Source organism: Equus przewalskii, chromosome 17 (genome assembly GCF_037783145.1).
Source record: "Equus przewalskii isolate Varuska chromosome 17, EquPr2, whole genome shotgun sequence".
NCBI lineage: Eukaryota > Metazoa > Chordata > Mammalia > Perissodactyla > Equidae > Equus > Equus przewalskii.
The window spans coordinates 45600602-45613938 of NC_091847.1; the positions used below are offsets into that span (position 1 = coordinate 45600602).

Sequence of the window (13337 nt, forward strand, 5' to 3'; positions counted from 1 at the left end):
TCTGTAAAACACAATGATTGATGCCCTTCATGTGCTGGAACTGCTCAGGTGGTTGGCTACACTCTATTACACCTGTGCATTCCTGCTTCCACCAGGCGAGTTATGTGCTTACGAAGAGTAAGTTATGTTTGTTTTCAAACCAATTAGCACCATTTTAAATTAATGTAATTATGTAATTACTCTTGCATAATTTGATAAAATGAGTTTGAAAAGAAAGTTAGTTGTATCCATAAAGACTAGGTTGAAATCATTGCATAAACTTAATAAATGCAAATCCCCCACAAATATACTTACACATGAAAAAGACACTTGAAAAATTCAGCATGAATAATTGTAAAAAAAAAAAATGAGTTTGGGGATATAATTTCTGGAAGGATGCTAAATTCAGGTTGTTTCACAAGATTCTTTAAAATCATTGTCTTCTTTGAAAAAATCTAAACTGGAATCATAAATGATCAATTACAGGTATGGCTCATGCTAAAGACAGGATCCAGAACTGCAAACAATGAACCCATGCTAGAACAAGAGGTCTAAAGTGACCTTTTAATGTAAGTATGTGTCATTTTTCAAAATGAAGTAGCTTAATGTTTGGGAGCTGGAAGGAGTTTGAACACCTTTCAGGAACGGGACATGATTACAAATTAGATTTAAAAAAATAGTATTCATATCTGGTTTAAATAACTTCCTAAATCAAGATTTTGCAAAAGAAGGCTGATAAGCCACATCATTGCTCACCCCTTTGATAGACCCTGATTCTCATACTAAGTGAGGGAAACTTGCCCCAACTTTCAAGTCATACTAATATCGGATAAAGTGACAAGTGAATGTTGGAAAGATCAAACCACAGGCAAGTGGAGTCAGGCCAGTTAATCTGCTTTAGATAAACTGTGGTAATCAGAGACAGATGTTAGTGCTTTTCTATAAGTTCACACGTAATGTCAATACATAAGAATTTGTGTGAAAAAGAAAAGTAAAACACATACAGAAGTGACTGAGCTCAAGTGCACCTAGGCAATACGTGGGAGGCCACAAGGGTTTTGATTGACGTGCTAAAGAACATTACTAAATAAATTTAAAATTAATTAAATAAATAATAAATGTATTAAATAAAAAATAGATTAAAATACATAAAAACATTAATAAAGGCGCCAAGACCTTTTCACTCAAAGATAAGATAGTTAACTATTAAAAACAAGAGGGGCCAGCCCCGTGGCCTAGTGGTTAAGTTTGGCACACTCCATTTTGGTGGCCTGGGTTCGGTTCCCAGGTGTGGACCTATGGCACTTGTCAGTGGCCATGCTGTGGTGGGGACCCACATACAAAATAGAGGAAGGTTGGCACAGATGTTAGCTCAAGGCAAATATTCCTCAAGCAAAAAAATTTATAAAAAGTAAAAACAAGAAAGACACCATGATGAAGCTCAAGCATTTAATTCTTATAAGTACTACATAAAAATACTACACGCTTAGTTATTAATGTACTTCAGACCTTAGAGAAGCAATGTTTTTGTAGATGATGAACTGTACAGTTAAATTCTCAGTCAATAATTCTGTAAATGTTCAATATACATCTTGCAATGAAAGATGCGTATCTGTCATTATTGGAGAGGAGAGGTTTCCAACCTATGTCCTGTAGAGATCTAGACTTCAGGACTCTAGAACCTGGCCTCAGGAAGAGAAAAGCAACAAGAACTCAGGGTGGGTGTGGCTACTGGCTGTGCACAGGCTGAGTTATAGGTGCCGGGTCCATGGCTAGTAGAATCCCACAATCATCTCTGGCCAAGGATGGGAGAAGCAAAAGTAATAGCTACTCCCACCTTCGAAATAAAGAAACCATTGCATATAGCTGGGCTTTTAAGTTACTATCTCTACTAGCTCTATGTGCAATATTCATTTAATCACTCAACAGTTATTGGGAAATATTATATTCTGAGATTTGGGTTAAATATCTGTCTTATGGAACCCCTTCATCAACATAACACATTATTTATCCGGGCTTTTTTCTCCTTTTCCTTTGTGGTTTTTTTTTTCTCTTTTTTATTGGCCAAAATGAAAAGTACAAAGTACCTTATGGTTCTTCTAATATTAATTTATTTTATTACAATCAAGGTTAATAATTCTTAAGGTCTGTCTTCCAATTACATTTTTTTCTTCTGTAAATTGTCCCTGTCTTTTGCCTATTTTTCTACCAGAGTGTCAGTGTTATTAGATTGTAATTACTCTTTATTCATGGAAAATCATTTGAGTTTTCTTAACATGAAATATTTATCAAATGTATTAGGTTTCCACTGCTGCATAACAAATTACCACAAACTTAGCAGCTTGAAACAACGCAAATTTATTATCTCATGGTTTCTGTAGGTCAGAAGTCTGGCACTGCATAGCTGGATTCTCTGCTCTGGGTCTCACTGGGATGAAGTCAGGGTGCTGGCTAGAAATGCAGCTCTCATCTGAAGCTCAGGATCTTCTTCTAAGCTTTCTGGTTGTTGGCAGAGTCCATTTCCTTGCAGTTGTAAGACTGAAGTCTCTGCTTTCCTGCTAGCTCATGGCCTTGGACCATTCTCAGTAAGCAGAGGCCAACACAGGTCCTTGCCACATAGCTCCCATATTTTATAACATGGTGTTTGCTTTCTTCTAGCCCAGCTGGAGCATCTCTCTCTCAGTTCGCCTTATGTAACCAGCAGTAGAAAACTCTCTTCTCTTAAAGTGTTCTTCTGATTAAGTCAGGCTTACCTAGCAAAAATCTCCCTTTTGCCATAAACATAACATAATCATCATGTTCACAGGTTCCAGCCACACTCATGGGGTAAGGATTATACAAGGGAAAGAGTCATTGGGGTCATCTTGGGAGCCTGCCAACCACACCAAAGTTTCTGTGTTGTATTGATTTTTTTTTTTCTAAGAACCACCTGCTATACTAATATCATCTGCCACATTGATGACTTAGTAATTTCTCTTTATTTATATGGGCTTTGTTTTGCTGTTCTTTTTCTAATTTCTCAAATTAATTTCTTTGCAGGTTCTTTCATCCTTTCTTGATCATCCTTGTTAATATTAAAACATTCAGTGACTGCTTGGTCCTATTCCATAGCATTTGACAGAAAATACTCTTATTTTCTAAACATCTATTTATATATTTTATTTGCTCCTCAACCCAATATTTGTTTAGGAGGACATTTGTTTATTTTGAAGTGGTTGGATTTTTTTCTATCAATTTACTATTAATTTCTAGTTTAACTGCCTTATGATCAGAAAATAACCCTATAGGATGTCTTCTATTTTTAATTTATTGAGGCTTACTTTGAGACCCAGTGTAGTACTATTAATTTATATAGATAAACCAGGGGCACTTTAAAACAAGAATTACCTGTAAATTTAATTTTTAAGATAATATATATTCATAATATATTTATCTTATTATTCAAATTATCAGTGTCCTTATTTAATTTTTCTTTGTTTCATGACAGGCTAAAGCACTTATATTAAAACCTTCATAAAAAGATATTTTTATCAATATATTCTTTTTTTATTGAGGTATAATTGACATATAATATTATATTAGTTTCAGGTATACAACATACTGATTTGATATTTGTGTATATTGTGAAAAGATCACTACAATAAATCTAGTTAACAACCATCACCACGCATAGTTACAAATTTTTTTTTCTTGTGATGAGAACTTTTGCGATTTAGTCTCTTAAAAACCTTCAAATATGCAGTACAGTATTATTAACTATAGTCGCCATGCTGTACAGTATTTTCCCAGGTATTACTTATTTTATAGCTGGAGTTTGTATCTTTTGACCCCCTTTGCCCATTTTGCTCACCCATCCACCCCTCGTCTCTTTTTTGTTCTTTTTTCAGATTCCACATGTAAGTGAGATCATATTTGTCTTCCTCTGTCTGAACTATTTCATTTAACAAAATGCTCAAGGTTAATTCCTGTTGTTGCAAATGGCAGGATTTCATTCTTTTTTATGGCTGAATAATATTCCATTGTATATGTATACACCACAGTTTATCCATTCATCCATCGATGGACACTTAGGTTTTTTCCATATCTAAGCTATTGTAAACAATGCTGCAATGAACACGGGGGTGTACATATCTTTTCGAGTTAGTCTTTTCATTTTCTTTGGGTAAATATCCAGAAGTGGAATTGCTGGACCATATGGTAGTTCTATTTTCAATTTTTTGAGGAACTTCCCTACTGTTTTCCATAGTGGCAGCACAAATTTACATTTTAACCACCAGTGCACAAGGGTTCCCTTTTCTCCACATCTTTGCCAACACTTGTTATTGCTTGCCTTTTTTGATAATAGCCATTCTAATAGGTGTGAGATGATATCTCATTGTGGTTTTGATATGCATTTCCTTGATAATTAGTGATGTTGAGCATCTTTTCATGTACCTGTTGGCCATCTGTATTTCCTCTTTGGGAAAATGTTGGTTTAGTTCTTATGCACATTTTAAATTGCATTGTTTGTTCTTCTGCTATTGAGTTTTATGTGTTCTTTATACATTTAGGGTATTAACCCCTCATCAGATATATGATTTGCAAATATCTTCCCCCATTCGGGAGGTTGCCTTTTCATTTTGTTGATGGCTTCCTTTGCTGTGCATAAGCTTTTTAGTTTGATATAGTCCCACTTGGTTATTTTTGCTTTTGTTGCCTTTGCTCAATATATTCCTATATCTTTCATTGTTGAAATCAAAGATGATGTGATTCTGAGTTCTTTATTTGAATGGGGTAATAACACTCTTACTCAAAAAGGGAAGAAAAAGATCTTTAGGTGTGTGGATAGAGTCCATTTCTGTATTAGTACATGAGATATGAATTCAGATAAAGTATTAAAGAAATTGGTTAACAGCAAGACTAAAATATTCTTTTTTAGTTAAACAAGAAATAAAAACAAGTACTTTTATGGATTTAAAAGCCAATAAGGGTAATTAATTTTTCCTTTTTTGTTCTTAAATTGAAATTTAACTTTATTTTGAAATTCACGATTCACATAATAATGCAATTGGTTCTCACTGTTTTCAAGATTAATAGACTATTGTAAAAATCCATTTTAACATTTATTAAGCCATTAATCAACCTCTAATCACTATTTCCAAATGAGCTGGTTTATTTGAAAATATGTATATTTTCACACTTGGCTCTCAATAGCTAAATTCTACACTGACTTGCACTGTCTACGTATTTTTTGGAGGGCTGACTCAATAAATGAGCCGAGAGAATGCAAGGACCTCACAGTGTCTGAAGCAATCACTTTACCTTGTACACTAGAGCATTCAATAACCACTTAATCACTACGACCCTGACGGTAAGAGCATTTTTCCTCCTCGGTGGGTTTATGCAACATTTCTCACTTCTTACAATTGTTCTCTACCATAACAAATTATTTTGACCTTGAGGGTGAAGCAAAACAAAACAAAGCAAATGATATATTCCACAATATTTCTTTGAGTAAATCATTAAATGGGTTCTTTTTATTCTCTGACTTCATCTTAAGACTTTTTTTTTTTTAAATTTCAGACAGTTCATTACAGGGAGCTTATTTATAGGGTTTAATAGGAGATCAATTTATGAAAAGTGATAAAAATATGTCAAAAATAAATCTGTAATTTAAGGGTGAAAAGGATACAGAATATGTGTGTATAATACATATATGTTTTACTTTTGAAAAAATACGTCTTTTTAAAGCTACTTTATTTTTGAAAAAATACGTATTTTAAAGCATGTATTATTTTAAAGCTGGGCATTTTATAGGCATTTATATATCTATATCCCAAATCATACATAAATGAGATGCTCTAGAACCTCAAAAATATTAGTATTAATATTTTATTGTGTACACTGTGCATTAGTAAACATTTCTAGTGTACACTAAGCATATTAAAAATTAAAATGACCACTATTAAAGACTCTCAACAAAGCAACAATCTAATTTCAAAGAAAAAGACACTGTATTGAGATTGAGCATTTCCAAAGAGCAGCTAGAAAAGTCAAATATTGTCATTAATTCCCATATCATCCCTAAAACTCAGATTATTTCTTCCTCAAGCTGTATGTTGGAAGGACAATATTCAGTGGCTTATTCATATTTACCAAATATTAAATTATTCCTATTAATTGTGAAATCTAGTGTTAGTCAAACATTTGCCAGGAGTAGGAATGAAGGTAGAGGAACACAGCTTTAATATACTCTGAATTCTGCTTTAAAGTACGTCAAACATGAATTTCTGTATTGATGATTAGATATAAAAGAACAAAAGAAACATAACATCTCACCACATATTGGGCCAACAGAAATTTATTGTTATGCAAATAAGTTAGAAACAACAACAAAAATCTGCGAAATTGCATTTATAATTCCCAAGCTAGAAACTAAAATTATAAACCAATGAGTCCCACTGTTAAATTCATTTTGCTGAATTGAGCATGCAGGCTCTAAAGTTTTTTTGACATTAATTTTTAACGTTAAATGACAACATATATTTAACAAATACCTAATGTGCTTGCTGGCCAGGGAACTGTGTAACTACAGTGAAAGAGTTTAGAGTTCTGTTTTGAGTCAGACAAGCTTGGGTTTGAACCAAAATGACTGGTTTTATGGACTTTAGGCAAATATCTGAACCTCCTCAAGCTTTCTTTATAATTTGTAAAAGGTCTTTACTTCCCACGATTGTTATAAAGATAGAACAAGATAGCACATAGAAAATGTGTCTGGCATTTGCTTACTGGATGAATGGTAACAATCTTCATAACAATACTGCATAGTTTGTAATATGTGTAATTGCTGATATTTGATCTTTTTTGACTGCCAAAAACTATTAGTACATGCCAAACATCGAAATTAGGACCTGAAAAATAAAATAGTGAATATAATAGACCTTGTACCTCCTCATGGGTTCAAAATCAGATGGAACATACAGACAAGCAAACAATTGCCACACACTATGATAGGGTTAGTGTGGGTTATCTTGAGAGCACCGTGTAACTCAGTCAAAGACGAGCAGCACAGAAGAGAGTGACACTTGGGACCAGAAGGATGAGTTGGGTGGGGGTGAGTCAAGTGAAGCACGATAGGGTAGGAGAATATTCTAGACAGAGAGAACAGGTATAAATATCAGAACCTGATAAAGCATGGGGAGTTTCAGGAAAAAAAGATTGGTGTAGTTGGCTGAGGAGGAGTAGGGAATATTATTGCATGAGGCTGGAAAGGTCAGTATAGGTCACTTTTTGCAGGAACTTGTAGGCCATATTAAGTAGTACAAATTGGGAGCAATGGGAAGCTCCTGAAAGGCTGGGAAGTGGAGAAAGCTATGACCAGATCTGACTTTTAGAAAGAACATTTATTATGTGGAGACCAGACTAGTGAGGGGAATATGAATGTGGAAGACTCACTTGGAGGCTGTAACAGTAAAACTGAGAGACGGTAGAGGTCTGACATTGGGTGAAAGTGGTGGGAATGCAGAGGAGTGGACAAAGATGGGTGGAGTTGGCAGTACCTGGTAATTAATTAGATGCAAGGGAGAGAGAATTTGGGTATCCACTGGCTAGACGGTAGGACTCTTCAGGGAAAGTAGTTGCCATCTCACAGAGAGCACAGCCCTGAACAACTATGGCTCAAGACAAGGAAAGAGGCAAGAGCTGGAAGGGACACACAGCCAATGCCCAGATAGGACTCTACAAAATGTTACAAAATGTAAGTGTCTGTCAGTTAATGATATGAAAATTCTGTGTGTTTTCTTTCCTTCTCCTTCTTTCCCTTTTCTTGCCTCCTCCCCAAAAAGGAGAGGCTGCATCGAAGAGCAAACGGCTTATTTCATTTGACCTAGGACCAGGCTTGCTTGGTTTATTCTATCTGTACATTTTCAGAAGATATAACTGATAAAAATGTAGGTATTTATGAAAAGCGTTATTAATTTACATGATGCTGAATAACGTTGACCGAGCATCTCATTTGTTCCAGGTACTGTGCTAATTATTAGAATTACAAAGATGTATAGAACCACAATACTTATTCTCAAGTTGCTCACAAGATTAGTAAGTTGGATAAACAGATACACACCAGAGAAATAGAGTGCAATACATACATTTCATGTTATGCAGCTAGTAATTCTACTTGGGGGAGTCTCACAGGGCTGCCAAGAATCAAGTCTCTTGATATAGTGATCAATAAAACAATAATATGTTTTTGTTCAGTAAATAATGGACAAATTTTGGGCTGACAGCTCAAAGGCCACTTTTTTTTGGTTGGATTTTGCAGAGGGTGATGGGGAGAAGACATTTCTAACAAGAAATGATGGACTCAAAAGATGTAAACTTCATGGAAGGATGTGACTTGGATTGAGGTGAATCATAGGAGCTTAAGCTGGTGAAATAGATCTAGTCAAGGCCAAGTTGCTCATGACACGGTAAAGACTGCTCTTTTTTCCCCTCCATGGAAATGTGTTTCAAATGGTAATTCTATTGATACTGGTGAATAATAGAAGGGAGATAGTGGTCAAGATTGTAGATGGATTTAGAAGATGAAATCTATAGAATTTAGCGACAAATTTGATGAGGGGCTTTCAATTAGAGAAGTTGAGAATGAGTTCAGGCTTCTCAAAATCTATTTGAAAAGGAGATCCCATGATTGGGAGGAGAGTAGCATGGATTTTCTGAAGCCAGGGGATGATAGCGCTCAAAAAATGAGGAAATATTGCAGATGATCAAGTGAAGTGAGCCCACTGAATTTGGCAATTAAAAGAATACCCATGATTTTTGAGAGAAAGGTAGAGTTAGAAATCAGAGTTGAGATGTTTGAAGGTGACCAAGCAGTAGAAAATGGGAGACAGTGAGTACAAACTATCTTTTAAAGAAGATTGGCAATACACTCAAGGAAAGAATTAAGAAAAAACCTTGAAGAAAATATGAGGTCAAAGGGCCAACATTCAAAATTTACACGGTTTTATTTTATTTTAAGGTTGGGAGAGTCTTGATCCCCATACAAGCTTATGGTGAGAGCTTAGAAAGAAGAAGAAACTGTAATACAGGATGGAGGCAATACTTGCTGCATCAGAGCCCATGAGGATTTGTGAAGAGATAGTACAGAAAGAAAAGTTGGAGGCGTAGATACCTACCTCCCAGTAGATTCTTAATACCTCCAGATATGTTATCTGATGTTTTCCTATGGGGAAAATTATGTAATGGTGTTCAAGAATTTGGATATTTGCAAAAGTCTTGGTACATATCCATTCTGATTCAGGATTAATCAGAGACTTCCTATTCTATTTCTTTTTGTGTGTGTGTGAGGAAGACTGGCCCTGAGCTAATATCTGTTGCTAATCTTCCTGTTTTTGCTTCAGGAAGATTGTCACTGAGCTAACATCTGTGCCAATATTCCTCTATTTTATGTGGGATGCTGCCACAGCCTGGCTTGATGAATGGAGCTAGGTCTATGCCTGGGATCTGAACCCATGAACCCCGGGCAACCTAAGCAGAGCATGTGAACTTACCGACTACCCCACCGGGCCGCCCCATATTCGATTTCTTTATTTAACATGTATTTAATGGGCACTTACTATGCAAAGCACTGTGATGAATGTGGGCTGTACTGTGGTAAGTGAAATGACATAATCCCTGCTCTCATGCACATTTTGAAACTGAGCATTGTCCATATAAGGTATTCACTGTAGACCTTTCTATGGGAGCACAGATTTAGTCTGCTGACATTCAGCAGTATGTGTTTAGGCTGAAAATTGTCATATGTTCTTTCATCCATATATAGTAAAGATAATAGTATTAAACAAAAAAAAATCTGTAAGCAGAAAGTTAATATTTTAACACAGGTGATATAATTGAGAGGACAAATGGGAGTCTAGATGTAACCGTTCATTACCCATTTATTCATTCATTTAAGAAACATTTTCTATGTGCTGTGGACTTAAGGTGAATAAGACATGGTTAGTGTTTTCCCTGTTCTCAAAGACTTGATAAGCTAATGATGTAACCATAGAAGTGCTTCCTAATGATTTGGAAGATTCTTTCACGTATCATTAAATTCAGAAGGGTGTGTTCCTAAAACACAACTTTAAGTAACCATAGTCTGCGAGAGTAAGCGCTCTGTAACTAGAATTGGGCCTCCCCAGGTCAGTATGGGCTACAGAGGCAGATCAGTCTAAAGTGCAGGCCAGCACAGGAGGAAGACGACCCTGCAGGACTGAGGGAGAGAACTCTGAGACACGCCTGGCTATGTCATTAACTTGTGCCCACTTAAGAGGGATTGGTAGTTGACACTAACTCTGTAGCAGAGTTCTTAGTTCTTCAATAAACAGTACGCCAAGGAAAGTACGTTTTCAGACATTGTTAAGGAGATTTAGTGTAATGGTTAAGAACATAGACTGTGTAGCCAACTGGCTGGATTCAAGTCTGGGATCAATCCTTACTACTTTTGTGACTTCAGCAAGCTATTTAAACTCGTAGTGTTCAATCTCCCTATCTGTGAGATTGGAATAATAGTATCTATCTCATGGTGTGAAGATTGAGATAATTCATTTAAATCCTACAAACAGTGCTTTGTCCATGGTGAGCACTCAACAAATGATGTCTGTTATTAACACAACCTGAATTACAAAGACCCAAAAAACATTTTTACTCATTCTGGAGCTCACTCATTGCAAAAACAAGTGTACTTTTTCCTAACTACTTTAGCAATATGTTGTTTTTATTCCAAAGAGGCATAATTTAATAACTCAATTCACTTTAAAAGTATTTATTTAAAGAGAACTATACTAGTAATTTTGCTATCATCATCTTATGTTTTTGAGCACTTTTAATTCCAAACAGCTTTTAGATCCTCATAACATTCCTATAAGCACTGTAGGATGGATGTCCTCCTATTATAAATTAGGAAACCGGATAATATAGAGTTAGTGACTTGTCCATAGTAAAGGCCACCAGACTCTTAGTATGTGTCTATACAAATCAACCCAAACTCAAAAAGTTATTGAGCACTTATTATGGACCCAACACTGTGCTAGATGCTTCAGAGGTTTAAAATGATATAAATATGATGCATAACAAAAGAAACTTACTTTCTAAGTGGGGAAATAATGATTTTACATTATTTTTTGCATAGTCTTAGCAGTTTTGCACAGCTTTCAAAGCTCTTCAAAATCTGTCCAAGCCACCATTCTCTATTATTAATTTTCGGTGGAAACTCATATTTCCAGCTGATCCATTGTGCTTACTACTGCACGAGTCAAGAAACTCTCTGCGGTTTTAAAAACAAGTCCTTAGGTTATTTGAACTTACTTTGAGGATTGAGGACACTGCGACTTAAAGAGGTGATGAAATGTGACCCATGTGATGCCTTTTCTGCATTTGGGGACCAAGGGGGGAAAGCGTAGGAAAGAGAGCCCCCAAGTTTGTCCTCGAATGGGGGACAGAGATGCATGAGGGTGCACCTTATGGCTGCAGCCAAACAAACAGATGCCTCCATTTTACCACATCTGTTCATATCAGTCTACTGTGGTTTCCCGGAAGCTGAAACAATCTGCCCTTGTCTACGCCTCTAGCCTCATCCCCTGTGATTTCATGTCCCAGCAACAACAGACTACTACCTGTTTCCAAACACACCCTATTGCTTCCTGTCTCTAGGTTTTTGCATATTTATTCTTTCTGACTGGAATCCCCTTCAGAAAAATAGTTTTCTTAAAATTCTTAAGGAGTTTACCAAATCAAGAATTTAATGAAAATAATTGAAAATTTAAACAGAAAACATACAATTTATCACTCTCCCCAGATAAACATGTAAAACAGTTTATTACAGACGGTAGAACACGAACGACAAAAAAGGACAAACAGTAGAATATGTTACTAGCAATTCTTAAAAGAAAACTTACATAGCATTGGGGATAATAATAATAATAATGACAATTTATTGAGTGCTTACTATAGGTCGGGAATTGTGGTAAGTACTTCACATTTATTATCTCATTTAATACTCTCCAAAAAGTATGAAGTAGGTAATATTATCCTTATTTTTGAGGAGATAAAATTGTATAGTCGGGTAAGGCCACACAGTAAGTGGCTAAAATGGAATTATATAACCCAGCATTTGGCTCCAGAGAAAAATATATTACCAAAAACATTATAATTGTGACCTCATGTGTCTGAAAACAAATGCTTAGACTTTGGACAATAAACAATGAGCACTTGTAATTTTAACTCAAGGCATTAATCTAATTTCTGGGGTATTATAATGACTTATAGATAAGACTCATTATTGAAATTCAGGAATGAAAACATTAACATATTCAAATGAAACAGATCTAATAGAAGTCATGACAGGAAGCATTTTGAGTCAATAAGGAGAGATGGAAAATATGGAAATTCATATTTAAAGGTTGAAAGTCATTTTTCTAAAATGCAAATATATGTATGTATATGTGTATATATGTATATATGTATTTACATATATATGAAAGTCATTTTTCCAAAATGTGTATACATATGTGTATATATACAGACTCATGTCTTATTAGTATCCTCCATTATTTAGTACACTCCCAGGCACAGGGTAACTGATGAATAAACAAAGGTAGGCAAAAGTATAAGGAGCAAAACAGAAAGAACCAAAATGGTGAGAGTACTTTAATATACTATAGGTTGCATTCCTGACACAGAATAAAGAATCTTTATCTTTTGAGGCATCTGCTGTCAGTTTACTTCCACTAGAAGCAGAGCAGCTCATAAATTGTGCCTTGCTTTGATGAAGAGAGCACAACATAAAAGTAAGGAAGCAATAAGGAGAAACAATTTTGCTTAGGTTTTATTTCTGACCAAGAAGAAAGAAATGATGAAGAAAAGAGACAAGAAATTTGGGACAATAAGATAATCTATAAAAGAATATTTACAGATAACCAGATTCAAAAATGAATGAAAGAAATTGAAATGTAATGGGGATGAATAGAAGGTTCAGCATTTGATATAAAAATCTCGGATGAGATACAACTTCATTTCAACAGTAATTCATGTGAGAAAGATGAGGGATTATTACTTTCCTGGAAACTCAATATAAATTGACAAGGTAAAATGGCTAACAAAGATAAAGACAGTAAGATCGAACTCAATATTAGATTGAATCAAGAGAAAAATGGAGTCTGGATCATGGGAAATCAAACTGTTTTCAGAGTAAGTGTGATGATGAAAATCCTTCAAAATGGTTCTATTAAAAAGAATTAAATGAGGTGGAAAAGTATGATCTAAGTGCCCAGTTTGTATCAAACATGTACAAATATATTGTGACATAAAAGGAAAGACATGCATGTATATAAGTCGTT

At 35.1% G+C, this 13337-nt stretch overlaps 1 protein-coding gene across 8 annotated transcripts in view; it reads right to left on the minus strand.

Moving 5' to 3' along the window:
• The window catches only part of SCN1A (sodium voltage-gated channel alpha subunit 1), a 147601-nt gene that overhangs the window by 29702 nt on the left and 104562 nt on the right, over nucleotides 1–13337 (minus strand). The gene's annotated exons all lie outside the window — the stretch shown is intronic.